The sequence below is a fragment of the Hippocampus bargibanti genome, linkage group LG04 (assembly GCF_051943395.1).
Source record: "Hippocampus bargibanti isolate YZ-2025 linkage group LG04, ASM5194339v1, whole genome shotgun sequence".
NCBI lineage: Eukaryota > Metazoa > Chordata > Actinopteri > Syngnathiformes > Syngnathidae > Hippocampus > Hippocampus bargibanti.
This window is the reverse complement of record NC_142737.1, coordinates 8,756,820-8,765,000: the sequence shown is the minus strand read 5'-3', so window position 1 is coordinate 8,765,000 and position 8,181 is coordinate 8,756,820. Positions and strand designations below refer to the sequence as shown.

Sequence of the window (8,181 nt, the reverse complement as noted above, 5' to 3'; positions counted from 1 at the left end):
AGCTGATACCGCATGCTGTTTGAATACGTCATATGAATTATGCACACAAACTTTCTTCTGATGGCGAATTTGATCTTATGCACTTTAAAGGACAACCGACACAATTATTTTGTTTCCTAACTGACATCAGAAAAATGTTTTATATTATCTAAAATACCCAAAACACGCAGGCTGATATTTTTAGTCAAATGAAAAACCCCAATAAAAATGTCTTAAAGTGTCCCAAAACTACTTCAAAATGACCTCAGAAAGTTTCAGTTTCAGAAGGTCCCGCCCCCTTTTTCGTGACGTCACGCCAAGACGTCTTGCTTTCGAGAACGAAAACAATGGCTTCAGATTCGGAGAAGATGCTTTCTTGTTACTCATCCAGTTATGAATATGATTTATATAGTTCTGAAGAGGAAAGCATAAATGTTTGCAATCGATTAAAGAAGTCCTTCCGTGTCATTTTGAGGCGTCTGGACTGCAATGTAGCGTCCCAGAAAATGCACAAGATGGCGCCCAAGCTCCATTGGAAATGGGCTGATTTGTCTTCTGGGAATTTGTGTCAGCTAGTATCAAATAGTAGTCTTGGTGCAACACACAACGATTCACCATCGCGTTATTTATGTTTTTCTTCTAATTTCGCCATCAACACGGATCAACACAATGTTTTCAGACCAAACAAAGTAACCAAAATGCATTGTGTGACGCTTTCTCGGTCAGGGGCGTTCCTGACGTGATGTCACGTCCGGAATTGTCACCAACTCAAAAACAAGACTTCCTGAATATTCAGCACGAGTCTTAAAAGGTAAAATATAGCTATATGCCATGGAATCTATATAAAATACGCTCATCATTTGAAGTGATTTTACAAATTATGGACACAACTTGTCCAGAGGCATCGGTTGTCCTTTAATTGATTGCATTTTACAGTATTCTAAATGAAGATGACCTTTCATTGAGCACCCGAACTTGTCTAAAAAAAAATTGCAGGAAGTATGATATGCAATGATGCATTTTCAAATCCCTCCAGAGCCTCCCCCGCTTTGAAAATTAGAAATCCTCAACTTCAGTCTCCTGAGAGGAAGAAAAAAAAGACACTCAGTGAGTCTGTGGAGCGTTTGGCATTTAAAAAGTGTCAATTTCCCCAATGAAACACAAACCAGACAACTCTGTTTGGAGGAAGAAAAAAAACAAACAAAAGAAATATATATATATATATTTCCAGAGAACTCCCAAAGTGTGAAGGACAAGTTAAACGTGGTAGGAAAGTCATTTTGCCAAAGTAGCTTTAAATTCAAGTTTGTGATGGATGCCGGAAGTGACCCAAGCTCTAGCAAAGTCGTACATTACTGCAGCGGTCCCAAGCTAATGCGTTAGCATCAGATTTTGTTAGCATGTGTGCATACAGAAATCCTGTTAATAATCTTCAAACAAAAACATTTGGGACCACACCTACACAAGTTCAAGTTTCTTGCGGGGGTGTCGATAAAGCGCTGGTCAGACCTCTGGCAATATTTTTTCCATCCCCAAAGGGATAGCATTTGCCTTTTGTCCATGTTAGCGCTTTGTTAGCATCTGTTGTTAAAGCGCTATATAAATCAATATGAATGTATTGGATTGTATTTTGGATTTGTACAGCCGGCCTTATTTCAAGCTCTGATAACTCCAGACCCACATAACTTAGGAATTAACTCTTTTTTTCTGATAAAAGAAGAGAATCAAAGGTTTCTTACACTGAATTGAATGTTTATGTCGTCCGAAAACTCAATATTTCGTGGGTCCTGGAATTTGAGTGAAAATAACAAAAACCCTGGAACTGGAGTGGTCACATTTTTTCACATCTGGCAGTGAATGAGTAAATATTCCTTTTTTTAAATCTAAAAATAACTTCTCTATTCTTATATGGCTCCTTTGTTCTTTTTTTTTTGGGTTGACTGACACCTTTTATTGTTATCGTGCATACTATGGCACTTTTTTTTTTTTTTTTTACAAAATTGCTGTTTTGGTGTCACACTAGTTAAATCTCATGGTATTATTTTATTTTCCTTATGTAATGACATTATTGTCTTAGTAAGCTAAAAGTTCTTTTCTGTAACATTCCTATCTCTTTCTCAATGTATCATCATAACGCTTCATTTTCTCATGAAAATAAATCTTACATGTTTTTTTCACTAGCCTTTTTTGCTCATATAAATAACTCCGAGATGAGGAAAAAAAACGAGGCAAAGAGGGAAAATTCCAAGAATTCCTGCTGTATGCCGGATTATTGATTGTCATTCTTGTGTGTCCACATGTTCAGTTAGCATACTCCATCAGCGCAGAGGGAGCCGCGTGATGAATGACGATGAAGGATTCCAGTTCGGCTTCCGCTCCGGAATGCCAATCGCCTTCACACTCCGTTGCAACAATGAAATTGGCCATTTCATTTTTTTTTTGCAGTTATTAGCGTCGCATATTGCCCAAAGCAATTACAGTACTGGGGCCGTCTGCGCTCTGACTTTGCCTGCCTGCTAGATCAATTTTTTTTGTATCTCTGGATGGTGATGATATAATTTGTGTTTATTTTTTTGGACAATGTGCAAGTGCTGATGTGGTGAAACTTTCTTTGCCTGTCCACTTTGTTAGTGACCGCCAACGCAGTTCTCTCCCGATATTAGAACCAGTGACAGGATGATGACTCAGTGCAAGCATCTAGAGTGCTATTGCAATGTCAGACATACATAACGTCAAAAAGATGATGGATGACGCTCAGCCGGAAGTTTGATTGTTTTCGATTGCTCTCTGGATGTCCGTGCATGGCACTTTGTCGATGTTCCAGCTTTTTTCATTTACTGACCCGTGGACAGGAAGGGGGTGGGGGAGATGATGGGGGACTGCATGTGTGTGTGTGTGTGTGTGTGTGTGTGTGTGTGTGTGTGTGAACTGACCTTTTTGTTTCCATCTTTTTTCAATGGGATTAAAAAAAAACATATTTTCACCAAACAATCTGCTTTTTTAAAACATGTTTTCCTGTTCACCTTCGCCTTGGCTTACCCTCAAGTACCGCTTCATTATCAATTATTATATTATCTTCATTAATTCACTACCAGACGATGTGCAGTAAATGTGTCCACTCTAGTGCCAGGGTTTTTGTCATTTTCACTCAAATTGCGGGACCCACAGAATATTGAGTTTTAGCGTAACAAACCTTAAACACTCTCCTTTCATCAGAAAAAGAAACAGTTAATTCCTAAGTTATATTGGTCTGGAGTTATCTGAGCTTGAAATGGGGGCGGCTGTCCAAAATACAATACAATACATACATATTGATTTATATAGTGCTTTAACAACATCTGAAGCAGTAACAAAGGGCTAATATGGAAAAAAGGCAAATGCTGCCCCCTCATGGAAGGCAAAACATTGCCAGAGGTCTGGCCAGCGCTTTATCGGCACAAACAAATTCAGGAATGGCAGTGAATGAGTTTAAAAAAACAAAACAAAAAGGCATCTATACTGACAATAATATTCAACATAAAATGACATGAAACAAGAACGTTATCATTTCAAAAAGTCATTTTTCTTCTGTCATCTTCCCCTCAAATGTGTTTTCCCCAAGCCAGGTACAACAAGCAATTGTTTGCAGTGTAAGGTAACAAAGCTGGTCACCATGGATACAGCAGCATCCCAGTGAATGATGAGTGGGCCTCTTTGCTTTCTAAAAAGGAGCAATTATCCCATGACATCAAACACAGGCGACAGCATTAAAAAGCAAATAGTTGCAGGCAGGAGGACTGGACCATTTGTGTGTGACAGCTGGGGAAGCTTCCTTTATGACACAGTATTTAGTGAGTGGGGGAAAAACTGCATTTGTGTAAGAAAATTCCTCTGTTCTTTTAAATACTAAACAACCAAAAGTAGAATAACACGTTTTATAAAATATTAATTATTGTCTGCTCGAAATTGTGATTTTATGTACAAAACAGGTAGATTATAAGTCACATAAAATTGTATTTTATAAAGGAGGAAAGTTGTAAGATGTGACCCCTGGTTTAGATCCGTGCTCTTCATAGGTCTATGAAATAACATTGCGGTGTGCCTCAAGGTTCAATTTTAGTTCATTTATTGTTTAATATGCTCCCTGTTTGTGGTGTCGTTTGTAGGCACAGAGTGAATTTCCACAGCGACAATGACAACAGACGGTGTCTCCTGACGATGTCAGTCCAATGGATGCTCTTTTTTTTAACTACATTCTGGTCATCAAATCCAGGACGACAGTGTAGTTTTTATCATCAGCCCGCAGGCTGAAAGAGAAACTTTTAACTAAAGTACGAACACTATCTCTACATACCTCACCTCGAGTGAAAAACCTTTTTGGAGTTTGAGCTCACTTTTATTCTGCATATCAATAAGGTCACCCCGAAAAAAAAAAAAAAAAAAAAAAATATGTATATGTATATGTATATGTGTATCTATATATATATATATATATATATATATATATATATATATATATATATATATATATATATATATATATATATATATATATATATATATGTATATGTGTATTTATATATATATGTATATGTGTGTATATATATACACACACACACACACATATATATATATATATATATATATATATATATATATATATATAGTATAACTTTGTTCAAAATAAATGAAATATTTTTACTCATTAAGGTATTTATATAGAACTTTTCATGCAAGAAAAAAAAATCCATTGAAAGGGGTTACATGACTAAAAAATAAGCAAAAAAATATGTACACGTTAATATATATATATATATATATATTAATTAATTTTTAGCCATGTAAGCCCTTTCAATTGATTTTTCTCTTGCATGAAAAGTCCAAGATCTATCTATCTATCTATCTATCTATCTATCTATCTATCTATCTATCTATCTATCTATCTATCTATCTATCTATCTATCTATCTATCTATCTATCTATCTATCTATCTATCTATCTATCTATCTATCTATCTATCTATCTATCTCTAGTAAAAAAAAGCCATTTATTTTGAATACAGTTATCCTTTAATCTGGGGGAAATGGTATACTCTGAGCAAGTTTTCTAGCTTTGAGACAAAGTTTTAACACAAGAATTAGAATTTTAAGACAGAAAATGGCAAGGAAAAACATCAAAAAGGGTCAGAGTGTGCGAGCCAGGGGGAATGTGGCCCAAGGACGTTTTGGTTCAAAGTAGCTGATCTTTGACTTTATCAGAATGGCCCTCATGCTCCTCTGCAGTAATTGGCCTTATTCAGACGGGACAAGCAGCTTGAGGCAACGACGGTTCACCTGAAGGGGCCTAAGGCGGTCGAGATGAGGAGACGCTTCGGCTGCTCAGAGGCGGATGATGACGGTATGCGTCAGCTCCTTCCAAGCCGATAAACATGCACGCACACAGCGCCTGCATCATAACAACTTTCAAGTGACACATAAGGGCTCGCACACACGGATCGTCTTGACATTTTCACATGAGCGCTGATTGCCGCGCTGTTCTCCAAAGAGCGAATCTTCCATTTTCACTCTACAACAGAAAAAAAAGAACTCTGAAATTTTTCATCGTTCGCCCGGATGTAATTTCAATTTATCCAAAAGATGTTGATCCTTGGCAAAGTTCAACAAGGGAAATGACTCACTGTTTTGCTCCTTGATGACTTCACTCCCTCAATCACAATATTTTGACATGACAATATGCTCCATCTCAGCTGATGAGCACATCCATGATACCTTTGAAGTCCTACAGAGAAGAGGAGAAGCATACAAAAAAAAAAGATATTTTCAGTATCGCACTGCACGTCATTCGCGGCGCAAATAATGAAGCATTCTCCTTGGCCTAGATCCACCACACGGAGTCCTGACTTCCTGAATTCCGACATTGGTCGAAAATATTGGACAAAGAAGCTTTCATGAGACTTGGAAATGTTACAGACCTACTTGTTACAAACAACAGTACATACGAAGGTGTTTGTAGTAACATACATACAGTGAGACCTCAACTTACGAACTTAATTGGTTCCCAGACAGAGTGTGTAAGGCGAAAAGTGTGTATCTCAAAAAAAAATTCCCATAGGAAACCATTAAAATGGGAATAATCCGTTCCCGGGTTTCCATAAAATATATTTTTCAACAATAAGCCTAAAAATTACACACAACATACCTTATTCTATGTATAATAAATGTGCTATTGTATCGTAATGAAAGAAATACACTGCATTGTATCATAAAGACACTTTATTTACATTTGTGATGGTCATAGATGGCTTGATGGAATGGTGTTGGCGGTCGAAGGTCAAAGGGAATTGCTGTTTGGAAAGAGAGGCGCATTACATGACGACTGTAATTAAAGAAATAAACTGTGCTGTAAAAGTTTTATTTACCTTTTTGATGGTCATTGATGGCTTATGGAAGGAGACTCACCTTCCATAAGGACTGTTGCTAACTTAACCTCCTGTGCTCTTCGGTCGTGTGCTTCCGCTGAAGATCACGCCGCCAGCCGTGGTGGGTGTGTATTATGAAAATAGTGCTTATTATAAGGTTTAATTTTCAGAAATTTGACGTTTGTAAGACGAAAAGTTTGTAAGATAAGGTGTTTGTAAGTTGAGGTCTCACTGTAGTATTCTCTCCAGTTGTACATGTACATATCTTTATCGGGCATATATTTTATTAAATGTTTATTTTTCAGTACAGACCAATACAGGTTACTTATACAAGCCTTGAACATACATTCCACACAACATATAGCACTGACGCATCTTACGAACAAATTCACCTTACGAACGACCGTTCTGAACGTATCTCGTTCGTAAGTTGAGGAACGTCTGTACAAGACAATACATACATATTGATTTATTTAACAACAGTTGAAGCTGTAACAAAGCGCTAACATCGACAAAAGGCAAATGCTGCCCCCTCGTGGAAGGATAAAAAAAAAAAAAACATTACCAGAGAAAATATAGCACTGACGCAACTTAACGAACGAATTCACCTTGCGAACGACCGTTCGTAAATTGAGGAGCGTCTATATTCAGAAAAAAATAGAGCCGAGTTTAAACCTGAAATTAACTTTCGTCGCGGATGTCACTGCCAATGAGATGTTTACGCCGCTCTTCAGAGACGCTAAACTGTATGAAATAAATCCACTGAAAGTAACCAGAATATGATGACATCCATCAATCCCAAGGAGCTAAGTTATCACGTTCACCATTGCGGCGGCTATGAACATCTTCTGGGCACATGTGAGGCAAGAAAGTACCAGAGCATGGCTAATATGAACATTCATATGAAAATGTTTACTTTGAAGTGAGGACAGTGTCAATCTGCATCAATTTTAGCAAATTTTCCACATCGCATATACAGCCAACTTCATCATCAGCAAGGGGAGATTTTGCGGTTTACATGCTAATGTTATGCACGGACCCCGGAGTGTCTAGTTCTATTTCCACAATATCAAACACTGTGCGCATGGACAGCCCTGATTTTAATTTTAATGCAAATAAGAGATGCCCGTTAGGATTGGCCAAGAGAGACGACTTCCATCGTGCAATGGAGCTAACACCCTGTTACTATCAATTCCTCGACTGGTCAGTAGGACACATTGAAAGCATTTCAGTGTGTGTTGTGATATCAATGCAGTGGCAGGATTTCGTGTGTGTGTATTCAGGCTGTTTGACAAGCAAACAAAGCAGAGGCTTTTTTTTTTTGCGATTGTGCCGTGTCTCTTCCTATAATTCGTATGAGGCAACGAAACGGGGACGGGCGGGGGCGAACAAGAACCAAAACTAAACGAGGTACCTGCGGAACACGCTGATGGTCACAGCGTGTGCACGGAAGCGAAGCGTTCTGAAATTCCCTCCATAACACCAGTCACTCATATCAATGTCAAGAGTCGGTTATACGATCATACGTGCCTGTGGTGGCTTTCACGCACACGGCAATTATCTGCAGTGTGGACACGGAGTGGTGAAAATGTCCGCGAGTGAGTATGTCTCAGTGTCATCAAATTTCTCCAATCCAAGTGAGATTGTCCAATTGAACATACTGCCTACAAAACAATACACCATGCTAACCATTTCATTGTGTTGAATTGGATTAGTAAGTATAGGAATATATATATTTATATATATATATATATATATATATATATATATATATATATATATATATATATACAGTAAAGTCTCGT

General features: G+C 37.7%; 1 protein-coding gene across 1 annotated transcript in view; it reads right to left on the bottom strand.

Moving 5' to 3' along the window:
• Window positions 1-5,722, bottom strand: part of rnf180a (ring finger protein 180a) — a 36,313-nt gene extending 30,591 nt beyond the window's left edge. Inside the window, exons 1-2 of the mRNA XM_088993845.1 lie at window positions 5,636-5,722; window positions 5,292-5,523 (exon numbers count right to left, since the gene is read on the bottom strand). The gene's annotated coding sequence lies outside the window, so the exon portion shown is untranslated. The remainder of the gene's footprint in view (window positions 1-5,291; window positions 5,524-5,635) is intronic.
• Between the last annotated feature and the right edge of the window lie 2,459 nt (window positions 5,723-8,181).